A 14,335-nucleotide genomic window follows, 5' to 3' on the forward strand; every position below is an offset into this window, starting at 1 on the left:
CAGTTTATTATAATAAAAATAAATGAAATGGCGATCCACTCTATACTCCACTTTTCACAGAATTGGAAAATTAATATCTGCAAAATCCAATTTTTCAAACTTCTAATAAATCATAATATTTTCGAAATCGTGGATAACAGTAACAAAAATTTTCCAGTTTATTATAATAAAAATAAATGAAATGGCGATCCACTCTATACTCCACTTTTCACAGAATTGGAAAATTAATATCTGCAAAATCCAATTTTTCAAACTTCTAATAAATCATAATATTTTCGAAATCGTGGATAACAGTAACAAAAATTTTCACCATTGGAAAAATGAGAATTGATGATAAGAAAAAAAATAATAATAATTTATATAGGAAATTAACAGGCAATGCCACTTCGTAATTTGACAATCAAAAAAGATAAGATTAATCTTAATCGAAATCATCAATGGTTGTCTTTAATTAAATCAATTACAAGCCACTTCCTTCGAACAGAAACTTACGATAATAAATTCGTTCAAGTTGGAACCACTTCTTAACTGCTAATCCCAAGTTTCCAAAATTAAAAGATATCGACGTTGTTCCGATTTTAATCGCCTTTTGTGGAGCGAACGTTCCACAAAATTTCAAGCTCTAAAGCTAGCTTCGAAGTTTATGCGGAGAAATCGAATCATCCGATTGGTTCCATTGATTTGGAAAATCTTCTGGTTTCTTATCGCTTTCTAGAAGTTGGGAAACGACAGATTTAATTGGTCGAAATCTCGGGATCAGTTGCGGGAATTGAATCGTTTCAAAGTTGGCCATTAGTATTAATTATAAATTCGAAAGATGATTATTTAAATATTATCGATATTCTTCTCGTCATATAATATTTCTTGAATAATAGTACAATACTATACATTTATATTATATTAATAATAGTACTATATATAATATACATTATATTATATATTATATTATATTATACATTATATTATACTAATAACAGTACAATACTATACATTTGTACTATACAATAGTACAAAGTACTATACATTTGTAAAATTATAAAATTTTTGATAAAGGAGTCATTGTATATGTTCTATGAAAAAAATATGTACAATTTGACCATCAAGTTGAGATACTTTTAATTTTATTAATCCAGTAAAAATTGAACTATCCAATTGGAAAAATTCAATTTATCTATTATTTAATAGAAGTCGTTGAATTATCCATTGAAATAAAAAGTATATCATATCATTTGGAAAAAAATGGAAGTGATCTTTTTTTAAAATATTCAAAGGATCTTCCATTTATGAATAAAAAATTATTATATCATTTTTGGCATTCCACAATATAGAGAATAACTTTTAACACAATTTGTCCATGTTTCACAATATAGAGAATAACTTTTAACACAATTTGTCCAAAAATGAATATAAAAGAAATACTCAAAATGATCAAACTTGTTATTCCTCAATTTACAACAATTTACAATCATTCATATTTTCTCATTCTAGATGTTTATATTTTCCAGATGTAACCATGTTTTCCCTTTTTCCAATTAATCAGGATTAATGGCTGCCATAATTGCATTAATGGCTTGTACAGAGAAACATGAATTATTACTTTGAAGAGGCTTCTCTGTTATCCATTGGCCAAACATTTTTTTTTCTTTTCTGGTGAAAAAAAAAAATCCCTTGATATTTGTATCCCTCGATAAAGGTTAATCGAGTATCCAGAAAGGTAGGAACGGCCCTTCTCTCGCGATTGTGAGAAGCATCAATGGATCAGAAGATTCTGGCCTTGACAGGGAATGTGTTCACGTCGATGATACTTCTGTTGACCATTCCTCGTTCCCCTTCTTTCCATATTTATGATTTTTTTTCCCCTCGATCTTGATTTACTGCTTTTATTCTTAAACCAGTAAGTAGTGTAACGGTTAAAGTGGTTATATTTCAAAATATACGATGCACGATGTCGATACTTGAACTAGAGAGAGAGAGAGAGAGAGAAAGAGAGAGAGAAATCCACTTGATAGGTCCAATAGATCAAGAAATACAATGAGATAAAATATTTTGTCGGAGAGAGATGTTTGATTTTCATTTAAAAAAAATCTTTATCTTATTTTCAAATTCATTGACGAATTATGAAAGAAAAATATCGAGAAAAAAAATTGTGTCTTTTTTGTTTAAAAAAATATAGGGTCGCTATGATTGCAAACAAAAGGATTAATATTTCGAAATGAAAATCGCGCAATACCCGTGTATTCGGAGAGAACTCAGTTCGTAAAACCAAAAAAAAAAATAAAATACTTGTACATTGTAGGGAATTGAACTGTGATCATGTTGCAGAAAAAAAATTAATCCTTTAAAATTAAAAAAAAAAAAAATAAAAAAAAAACGTGATATCGATGCAAAGGAAAAAAAACTTGGCAGTAAATACAAAATATGAAAAAAATATTATCCTTTCAAATCTCTTTTTATAAATAAAAACACAATTATATAAAATGTATTAAAACATATGCAAAAAGAATAAAGCAAATGAAATAAAAATGCAAAATGATATTATATAACAATAAATAACGATCCATTGTATTTTTCTTAATCAATTAAAAGATGGATCGAATATGAAAATAGAGGATTGGAGGAGATTGGAAACGTTATTGTTACTTATCATTCATGAGGAAAGAAAATTTGTCATTAATATTTATAGTCGTGCAATCTACGATGTAACAACATTGTGAAAACAATTTATACTCAAAAGTACATATACATTGTGTTCATCTCGAATTTCAAAAAACAAAGGAATCGAAGCCCAAAGAGAAATTTCTAACCTAATACACTTTTAACGAATTTCGATGTTAATTTCGCAATGTTTAAAAATTATCTCCGAATATTTATCCGAATAAACTTTCCAACACGGATAATAAGTTTAATATACTTTCAACGTATCGTGATATTAATAAATTATCAAAATGTTCACGTTCGCATTATCAAAATGTAAAGATCGACTCGAGTGGAAAGTGGAATATTAGAGGTTAGGAGAGGAAAAACTTTATACGTTAAAAATTAGAGATAACTTGTATACCTATTTTATATATATATATATATATATATATTTACTCGTTTTAGATTATAAGCGAAACTGAAACGATAATTTCACGTATTAAAACAAGAATAATTTGCATACTTATTCTACATATATATATATATATATCTATCGTTTTAAAATACTTTTAAAAAAGGCAAAGAATTACACGCTTGGTAAATTTGTTTCTACTCTTATTTTTCACTCGGATTAAAACACAAACAGAATTGGAAACACACCAGCCGCATTTATCACGCGGTATCGATGCCTCGAGGTATTATATCGACGATTCTGAGAGTGCACGCGAAATGGTTGACCAAGGGAGCAAAAATGGACGGTTCCTTGACCAGTACACAGTTCCTTTTCGCCGGTGTTTAAATTTATGCAATCCTTTACTCGACAAATATAAATCTGCTACTATTGTGAAAAATAATTCTTCCAACCCCTCAAATAATATTTCTCCCCAAATAAAAAATTTCGTAAATTTGCTGGATTTTCTTTAAACTCTAAACGACTTCGTAATAGCCTTTTTCTCTCTCTCTCTCTCTCTCTCTTTTTGCGAATGAATGGAATTCTTCGGTTTTTTGGTTCAACGTCCATCAATATTTTTTTTCTTTCCTTTTTTATTCTCCATGTTGAGCGAATTTACGAACCAACTACTTTTGCTACGTTTTAACTAAAATCAATGATTTTAATTAACGCAAGTACGCGTATTAAAATTAATGGATAAAATTGAAGGGAAGATTAAATTGGAGAGAAAAAAAAGGAATGAGAAGAACGTGTACATATATGAACACGAAATATGATAATTCAAACACGATTATGTAATTAAAAGGGAATTATTGTTATCGATTCAAGTCAATAACCGTGAAATTTTACTTCAAATTGATTTCACGTCGAATTAACCCTTCGTATATTTATTCTTCTTTTCACAATCGTGTATGCAAGATGAAAATTATCTCTGATGATCTCAGATTTATCTCAGATGTCTCTATAAACGAATGGAGAAATTCATTGATATTAATTTGCAAGAAACTTATCGATTTTAAAAAAAAGATACGAAAAAATAATAAAATTCGCACGTTTAGAATCCAAAAAATTCGATATTTTATTTTACATACTTTCTCCTTGTAACAAGCGACGATCCTTACTTACGAAATCCAAGAAACAATGGACGAATGACATCTTGTCAGGCTCGTTCCTCGTTCGAATCAGTCAAAATCGAACCGATGGGAAAACTAGAATAGGTCTGCATCTATCTGGTCTGCCCGCGAAATTGGACGAACAACGACACACGGGGGCAAACAATATTTGGATCCGGAGCAAGCCCTCGCGTCTCTGGGATGCGATAAAACAAGGCGGGGGCGGGGAAAGGGGAAACATTTATCTTGACGATCGACCGCGCTGTTGAACAAATTTGCCTTCCCCGTTAAACGCTCGCAACATTCACCATTTTGGTAACTGTTTTGGCCGGCCGGTCGGTCAATATTTCGCCGACTTGTATCCCATAGCTCCTGGCATTTTCGCCCGCGATACGCGATTCAAGTTATTGTTGTCCATCAATGACTGTCTGAATTGATGCACGATACCATAAACGATCTTCATATAACAATATGCCTACATGTGTGTATATGTGTGAGAGAGAGATTCATCAGAGAATTTTCATGAATTCGATGGATATCGAAAATTAATCGATGAATGATTTTTCAAATTCGCCACGTAATTTTCTATGGAGTACTAAGTAAATTTATAAAACGATTTTTAGAAAGTAAGATAAAAATTTGTATAACAAATGTCTTATTTATTAAGTTATCAATAGGATGAAGTGGATGAAGTGAGATGGTTCTATTCTTGTGTTATAAGTACTCAGAAAATATCTTGTGTATAGTATTCAATAAATAGAATTATTGATTTCAAGTTTGGAAAACTTAAGTATAATGCATAGTTAATAAGAACATACTGTCATGTTAAATTATAGCATTCACAAAATATCTTATTTAATAAATAGAAGTATTTCAAGTTTGGAAAACTTAATGCACAGTTAATAAGAATATGATACTATCATGTTAAATTATAGCATTCACAAAATATCTTATTTGAGAAATAGAATTATTTCAAGTTTGGAAAACCTATATATAATGCAGTTCATAGAAATATGATACTGTCATCTTAAATTGTACCATTCATAAAATATCTTATTTAATAAATAGAATTATTTCAAGTTTGGAAAACTTAAATATAATGCACAGTTCATAAGAACATGATACTGTCATGTTAAATTGTACTACTCATAAATTATCTTCTAATAGTATTCATGCTATGAGAATAAATAAAATTATTTCAGGTTTGGAAAACCTAATACATAGTTCAAAATATGATACTGTCATATTAAATTGTATCACTCACAAATTATCTTCTGATTTAATGAAATAATTCTGTTTAAGTTTGGAAAATCTAAGTATAATACACAGTTTATTGGAACATACTGTCATGTCAAATTGTACCACTCACAAAATATCTTATTTAATAAATAGAATTATTTCAAGTTTGGAAAACCTAAATATAATGCACAATTCATAAGAACACTATCATGTTAAATTGTATAAATGTAAAATATCTTCTGATAGCATTCAATAAATAGAATTATTGATTTCAAATTTGGAAAACTTAAGTATAATGTACAATTCATAAAAACATAATATTTTCATGTTAAATTTAAGAAATTGAGAGTTAATCAGATACATCGTTTAATGAATAATATATAAAGATGAAAAATAGTTGATATCGAAGCTTAGCCAGGCTGACAACAGGACCATTCTATTTCAGAAATGTTTCCAAGGATTAAGGACAGTTTAACCTAACTTTCTATGGATTTAAGCTTATCTGATCAGCATTGGACAAAAGATGGCTAAGCCGGAACTAAGAAGGTGGATTCCTTCAAGTTGAATCGAAGGTGGCGCTTATAATGGAATCACAGTGAATACATGACAAGAAGATCGTCTCATAGATCTCCATATTTCATCTTGGATAAGAAGATTTTCTTCAACACGCCTCAGATGAAATCATAAATAATTCTTCAAATTTGCATTATGATTTGATGACTATCTTATCTATCTTGCCTACTGATAATGAGATTTTAACATTCGATTATTATTTTTTTTTTAATAATTTAAATTAGGATTCAATTTTAAATTATATCTTATTAATATATATTAATAATATATTAAATGGAATCGTGTAAACAAATTTTGTTTAAATTCAGCTCAAACTTTGGTTAATCCATCTTATTACTTAACGTTTGCGTTAAGATGAAATTATTTGAACAGAACCGAGCAAAGATTGCGAAAGCAAGCAACAATAAGATGTGTAAATTAATTGCAACATTGTTAGATCTAGTAATACCTTAGGTAATACCTTAATCTTGTGCTCTTGTTTCAATACATAACCAACTATTTAACCCAAACTGAAGCTAAACATTAATTTCCAAATAATTTGCGTGTAGAAATCACTTTTATACTTTGTTCATACATTGTTTCCTTAATTTCGATCTTCGTTTTATTAATCCCTTCGTTTTAAAGAAGAAACAAGTAGATAAAAATAGATAAAAATATTGTAAAGTTAAAAGATTTTGTAGCTGAAAAAAATTATGTTACAAAATGTTACAATTTCCAATTAAAGATCAAAGGAAAACAGGAAATAAAGCGTGTTATTTGAAGAATTGGAATTAGAAGAGGATTTACAACTGTTTAAAGAGCTCTTTAATTATGGTACACTCGCGAACTTCCATTATCCAGCATACTATATCTACTCCATTATCATTGTACCAAATATCAAGAAACGACCCTGTTTCTCTTGATTCCAATTTACAATGCAATCCATTCGACCAATATCATGCTCATTCGGGTCAAGTGATGGGATAATATCCACCTGAACAAGTAAGTATTGTTCCAAGTTTCTTTATTCGAAATGATACGTAGGATTCGATTAAACGAGGGGAGGAAAAATCGATGAAGAGAAAAAAATGAGGAAAAAATTTCCAATCGATCCATCCTCGAGGCTCATGACTTCTGAACTCGAGATTGATCTTTGTCTGTGTGGCTTCGAGTTTTCAGGCCACGTTTTTTCGCTCGTCATATATTTGCCTGCATAATTGATGTGCAGATCACGATTCAGAGAAGATCTGCAATCTACAATTTTCAGAATTGTTATTTGAATTCTATCTTTTTAATTTCTCTAAATTCTAACTCTGATTTTGTTTTTTTCAATAGAAAAGTAATATTGACCAACAAAAGTATGCCTTGCAATACAAATGGGAAGGCAGAAATCATAAAGACACAATTTCGAGTTTAACAGCAGTGAAGAATTAATTATTATCATTCGTCCATTGCTATATTTTGAACTCTACAATCGTCTTTCTAATTTCTTTAAACTTTAACTCTGATTTTGTTTTCTTTTTCTAAGGAAAAATAATGTTGTCCAGCAAAAATATGCCTTAATAATACAAATGGAATGAAATATCAATTCAATAATAATAAAAATACAGTAAAAACAGTGTTATTTTGTCATGAAAAACGAAAAATACACAATTTCGAGTTTAACAGTGGTGAAGAATTAATTATTATCATTCGTCCATTGCTATATTTTAAACTCTACAATCGTCTTTCTAATTTCTTTAAACTAACTCTGATCTTGTTTTCTTTTTCTAGGAAAAGGAAAAGGAATGTTGTCCAGCAAAAGTATGCTTTAATAAAATAAATGGGATGAAATATCAATTCAATAATAATAAAAACATAATAAAACAGTGTTGTATTAAGATTTAGAGAGATCCTTTAAAATATTGACTTCTAGTGATGCTATGTAGTAGTTGCACATGTCGAAATTACAACCATAGTTGCATCGTTCTTTTTAAGTCACATTTTTTGCCTTTCAACGTTCCTGCTACTTTTTTCTTTTTCTTTTTCTTTTTCCTTTTTTTTTTCTCTGTGCATTTCCGGAATTTAAAATACGGTTTTTAACCGATATCCCGACGTTTTTTGCCTTTTTGCAAAGGATGTGACCAAGATGAAAGGCCATTATTGGGCTCAAGCGATAAGTTTTGCCAAATGGAAATGGAAATTCGAGCGAAAGATTGGAAAAACCGTGATTGATAAATCGCTAAACAATCATATTCGTCACCTGTTTGATCTTGCTTTCGGTCTTTTATTGGTTTGGAAATTTATATTGTTCCAATTTTTCGAAACTCTTTTTCCTATATTTCTCTCGTTTTAAAATTTAAAGTGATCAGATTTAACACGTGATCATGGATTATTATTTAATTTTTATTATTATTTATTTTTGATTATTATTATTTAATTTTTTGTATATAATAAAAAATCGATGATTGATCGAGAATTTTATCTAATATTTTATACAATAGTTTTTTTTTACCAATATCATATATTTTATATTATATTTATTGAATCGATTGGTATAAGTTGATATTTAATAGAAATGATAAATTTAAATTTATATTTAATGTTATTTATTTATTTATTATTATTATTTTTGGTAAAAAAATTTCTTTATTTAATGATATTCTTATTTAATGATATTCTGCTTATTCGAAGCACTTTATGGATGAATAATTTTGGCGTCGAATAATTTATAAAATATTATACAAATATATTTTTTTAATTATTATCAATGTATTTATTTTAATTTTAAGATCAATACGTTTATACCAATATGATAAAAAAATCAATCTGTTGTTCATATACGATTAATAATTAATATAGAATAACAACTTTCTCTGAATGAACTTATTTTTATTGATTTTACTTATTTTTCACAAAGATATAAATTTATCTTTATCCCAACTTTATTCAAACTTTCCTCGATCCTTTTAATTTTCCCGCAACTCTTCTACAAGTTTTTTTTCTTGCATCAAACAGCCCATAAATTACACATAATTGGCCAAGTGAAGTAGCGGGTGAAAAGTAGCAACGTTTAAGATAAGAAAAAGAAGAGAGAGAGAGAGAGAAAGAGAGAGAAGGAGAGGAAAGGAGGGAGAGAGAGAAGGAGAGGAAAGGAGGGAGAGAGAGAAGGAGAGGAAAGGAGGGAGAGAGAGAGACGAACAGATGATAGACATCTAATATTAATGGTGAAAGTTAGCAAAGAAAATTTGTAAAACGATAAATACCCTTTTACAGCCGCGCCTCGATCACCTTCCTATCTTTTTTTTTTTCTTTTTTTCCTTTTCTTCTCTTTTCCTTCCTTCTCGCTCTTAATCTCTTCCGAGATGGGAAAGAATTTCAAGAAGCTGGAGCGGGGAAAGTTTCGCGCACAGAGAAATCTCTCTTTCGTGTTTAATGCGAGCAAATTTTTAATCGGCCAACTTTTCAGAAAATTATCCAAGTGTTGAAAAAAAAAAAAAACGTGACTTTCCAACGTCTTTCCCTTTAGATTAAAAAAAAAAAAAAAAAAGAATCTTTGAAATCTTCCAAACTCTTCTCCACCGTGAGAAGACGTGAATCAAATTTTTCCCGTTGAAAACGTGATGATTCGAATCGATTCGAAATATTATCGAGGAACGTCGAAATTCGAAGAAGAAGAAGAAGAAAAAAAAAGAAAAGGGAACACGAAATCGAGTCTTTCATCGCTCGACACCTCGATCGTTTAACGGAGATAAGCCAAGACTATTGTTATAAATAGATATACTTGGCATTCAATGAGTCACGTTTTTACTTTCGGGTCGAACGACCTTCAAAGTAAATATCCACTTTCTTCGACTCATTAACGTGTCAAGGTAATCAATTTCGATAATTTTTGATGGCCAAGTATAACCAGCTGCATGCCAACGTCAGCTAATTTCGATATGCCGGGTTTCTGGCAAACTAGAAACTAGTTGTTAAAGCGGGGAATTCGATTATCTGCCCCCTCCCCCTCCTCCTCTCCCGTTATAACCCGTATATTTTCCTATAATTTCCTCTTAAAAACTGCACGCACGTGCGCGATTTATCCAAATAAAAAATTTTTTTTATCGCTTCGTCGAATTGAATAAATTAATTAGAGAGAATATATATTTTTCTCTATATATTATAAAAATTTTTAATAGGCTGAAATAGGAAAAGGATTAGATAAATTTCGAATATCTACAAAGCAGATGTTTAAAGAAAAAATTATAGAAAAATATGGAATTCCATCGATTGTAATTTTACAAAATCATTAATCCAAAAAATATCCGAGACAAAATATTAATGTTAAATAATATATGAAACGTTCGAATCCTTTTCTAACCTTATTAATAGCGCATGTATTTTTAATAAATATATTATAACTACTGCATTTCAAATTTTGCTGACATAAGATTGTCTTAAATATATTTCCTTTAACATATACTATATTTCGTTCGTCAAAAATTATAAGCGTTCGAATACTCTCGTTATCCACTGCGCATATTCCTTTGCGCTCCAATGGCGCCACTCGGCTCGAGGCGGCAATTTCGAACGGTGACAATATTTATTTGCGTTTAATTTTTTTAGAATATCGCTTCATGAATAGATTTCTCTTCGCGTATAATCTTATGAAGTAAGTAGAATAATATACCGTCGAGTTTTGTAAAGAATAATGAGATTAGCGAAGAGTTTGATTTTTGAATTATTGAATAACGTAATCACTTCCATTCGTTGAGAATTGACAATAGAGGAGAGAAAAGTAAAGTAAATAAAATGAAAATAGAGATGTAACGAGAGAAGATGAAAAATAAAAATAATAGAACGTGCGAATGTGAACGAGGACACGTTATTGAGATCGTAAGATTTCTTCTCAACGAAATAAAAAAATTGTACAGTGATACTTGCCCTGACGAACCGAGGATGCATCTTGGCAATTGTTTTATTATTAAAATATCGCACAGAACGACAATATAGACTTTAATATCTTCTTCCTTTATACATAAAGAATGCATAGAATATTAAAATATAAAAGTTTTGTACGTTAATTTGTGCGTGAAATCATTTTAAGTTAGCTGTAAAAAATTCACCGAACGAAATCGTGTGGAGTTGTTGGTTTCGAAAAAGGCCCGGAGCGCAAAGGGATATAGAATGGAGATGGATTAAATTTTATTTTTATTGGTTTTTATATAGAGTATTTTATACTTGTTGGTAAAATATTTTTGAAGATCGATTTCAGAGAAACGAGCGAAAAAAATTGGATTTATCGAAAATAAGAAGTAAAAAGAATTTAAAAAGAATGTTTGGCAAAAAACATTTTAACATATTTTTCACGTGTATTTCATTCATACATATGAAAGTTTCATTTCAAAGAATTTCAAATAATGCTTAGAGAGGCGAGAGAGTAGTTGGGTGAAAATTAAAATCGAGATTAAAAATTGGATCTACGCGTTTCGATTCGAAGAGCGTGACGCAACGCGTCTTCATAACGCAATAAAATCTTCCAAATTTTCCAAAATCAAATTTCTTGCAAATTTTTTAAACGAAATAATTTCAAGAGTACTAATATCATTAATATATATAAATTCGATATATATCATAAATTGTATGAATATTCGAAATTCAAAAGATTTTCAAAGTAAATTCAATAATTAATTAATTTGTAAAATTTACTTTATCTTTTCGTTGGAAAATTTATAAATTTTAATTATATTGTAAATTAAATTATACAACGGTTGAATTCGTATTCAAATAACCATCGTATAAATAACCATCAAAGTGATTTAAAAAAAAAAAATTCAACTTGTCTTATGATTAATAATGAGATTCTGTCAGTGGTGAAACTCGTATCATATTAATCACGGCACAACGACAAGGAAACAAAACCACTCTCCAAAAGAGCTCAACGAAACTTTTCTCAAGAGCAATTCAAACTTGTAAAGTACCACAAAGTACTACTTTCACTTAATCAACATATGAATAACATCGTACTATAAGTGAGCCACCCAATTTGAACGAATTATTCGAATGGAATATGTATTTCGAATTTAATTAAAATAGAAGAGATATAGAGAAAAATTAAATTATAAAAAGATTGAAACGAAAGGTAAGAAAAATCTTTGTATTACATAACTAAGTATATTATTATATTTGTGGAGGATCGATTCTAGAAGCCAAAATAAAACAAGAATTGATATATAATAATTTCGATTGAGTCTTATTTATTAGATTATGAGCAATTGAATTTTACTTAGACAAAGCGAGATAGAGTGATATTCTATCTTCGTTAGACTGCTTCTATCTCTGTCTCGCTTCATTTTAAATTTCTTACTAGATTATTTGTACAAAATAAAATTTTTATAAATAAAACTATGAATAAAATAAGGCTATGAATAAAATAAAATAAACACTTTCTTCATTCCTCAAATATTACGATTCGTATTATACTTTAAATATTTTATAATTCTTTGGATCATAATGAATCTTAGTACATTTAAATTTTACTTAAATTTTTATTTTTATTTTTATATATTTTTGTATCTCTCTTATTCTCCAAAATCGACCATCCAAAGGTATGCTATTTATGTATTAACAAATTCAAAAAAATTTTCTCTTTCTATTTCTTTCTTTTACGATATAAACTCGCATAAAAATTTTCCTCGCCATTTTTATTTAAATAAAACTTAATAATAATTATTATAATAATATAATAATATAATATAATAATATAATTATAATAATATAATATAATAATAATAATTAATTAATTAATACCAAAGAAAAAAAAAATAATATCGTCACATAAGTGTTCGTTTAAAAAGAACACTTTAATTTCAATACGCGTTAAAATTTTCCAGTATGGAGAAACCGGCGAGACAGATTTCAACTCCCTCTAGGCCACTAGAGAAGACTGACGAAGATGGCACCGCTGTCGCTGTCAACTAAAAAGTTCCTAGCCGAGTAACAAGCAATGGCTCGAAATAAATAATGCGCGCACATCGGTGCACGTGTCCCCTGGGTGCTTTTCGACGAGGGGATGAGTAACGTTCATAGGGACTCGGTGATGAATCGTGGTCGGTTTCGCAAAGCGATCACATCGATCCTGGCAAGTGGAACAAGACTGGTTCGAGAATTAAACCACTGTGAAAAGTCGGTGAAAATGGAAAAAGAAAACGCAATCTTGGCTTCACTTGGCTCCTACCATACTGAATTTATCCGACACTTTATTACTGTAAGGAGAATTGTTTGATTGGAACTCTGTTCCGTAATTTGTACCTACGTATCCGATGATTTTTCATTTATATATATGTATATATGTAATAAAATATAATTTTTTTTTTTATTTCAAACGAGAATAAAATACGAATAATATTTAAATAAATAAATATTTTCAGGGAAAATATAAAATGAATTAAAGCTGAATGGTTTATATATAATTCTAACTTTTTCATTGCATCAAACGAAATGGTGGATCGAAAGAGGCAACGAAATAAGTTTTCTCCTCGCATTTATGAAAATACGAACGCGCAAAAAATTCGATGGGATTCGATGGTCGAATAGGTTAAAAGTGTGTCCGGCTATTTTCGACGGAAAAATTTGACGGCTGTGGTCGAAACTTTCGGATCTTTTTACACAGTATTGGTTTTATTTAATGTCGAAGAGGGACTCTGGTAAAACAACCAATAACATAACTGATAGATATTATCGGTAGAAAAATAATCTCTGGCTCAATTTTCTCAGATGTTGTTTTCTTTCTTTTTTTCTTTATTTTTTTTTTTTTTATTCAAGAGTATCATTTTAAAACCATAATGATAAAAATGGTAACGATAAAACTGAAACTGAAAACCTTTTCTTTTATCGAACCAACCATTATGATGTGATTTGTGGATTATGCAACAGAATTGACAGAATTATTACATGAATAAATAAATACGATATTACGTTGAAAATAACGTAAAATATAACTATGTTTAAATATGTTTTCTAGCGAAGTAAGTAAACTATTTAACGTGTAATAAAGTGTTTCGTATTTTAATGTGTATAATTATACAAACGTATTTTTTCTAAAATTATTTTTATTTATGAATAACTTGTGAATAAATGCTCTCACATTTCCAATTTCATTATCAAAAAATAATCAATGCGAGTTTAAACAGATAAAATATTAATTTCCAATAATAATTTTTAACGTTTACTATAAAATTATAATTTCACGATTCACGTTTTATACAAACGTTTTCATTAATTGCATCGATAATAAATTCATGAATCCTAAATCGTCATTTTTTATCGAAATATCAAGAAATATCTTCGATAATTTTAAATATATATATATGTATATATATAT

General features: G+C 29.0%; 1 protein-coding gene and 1 long non-coding RNA gene across 2 annotated transcripts in view; one reads left to right on the top strand and one right to left on the bottom strand.

Annotated features, from left to right (window-relative positions):
• LOC102677960 (probable G-protein coupled receptor CG31760) overlaps window positions 1-14,335 on the bottom strand; it is a 203,585-nt gene that overhangs the window by 126,999 nt on the left and 62,251 nt on the right. The window lies entirely within an intron of this gene.
• LOC102677878 lies at window positions 12,880-14,016 on the top strand. Its single transcript, XR_420948.2, has 3 exons — window positions 12,880-13,219; window positions 13,383-13,658; window positions 13,777-14,016. It is a non-coding gene; the product is annotated as an uncharacterized LOC102677878 (long non-coding RNA).

The sequence above is a fragment of the Apis dorsata genome, unplaced genomic scaffold (genome assembly GCF_000469605.1).
Source record: "Apis dorsata unplaced genomic scaffold, Apis dorsata 1.3 scaffold_73, whole genome shotgun sequence".
NCBI classification, from domain to species: Eukaryota; Metazoa; Arthropoda; class Insecta; order Hymenoptera; family Apidae; genus Apis; species Apis dorsata.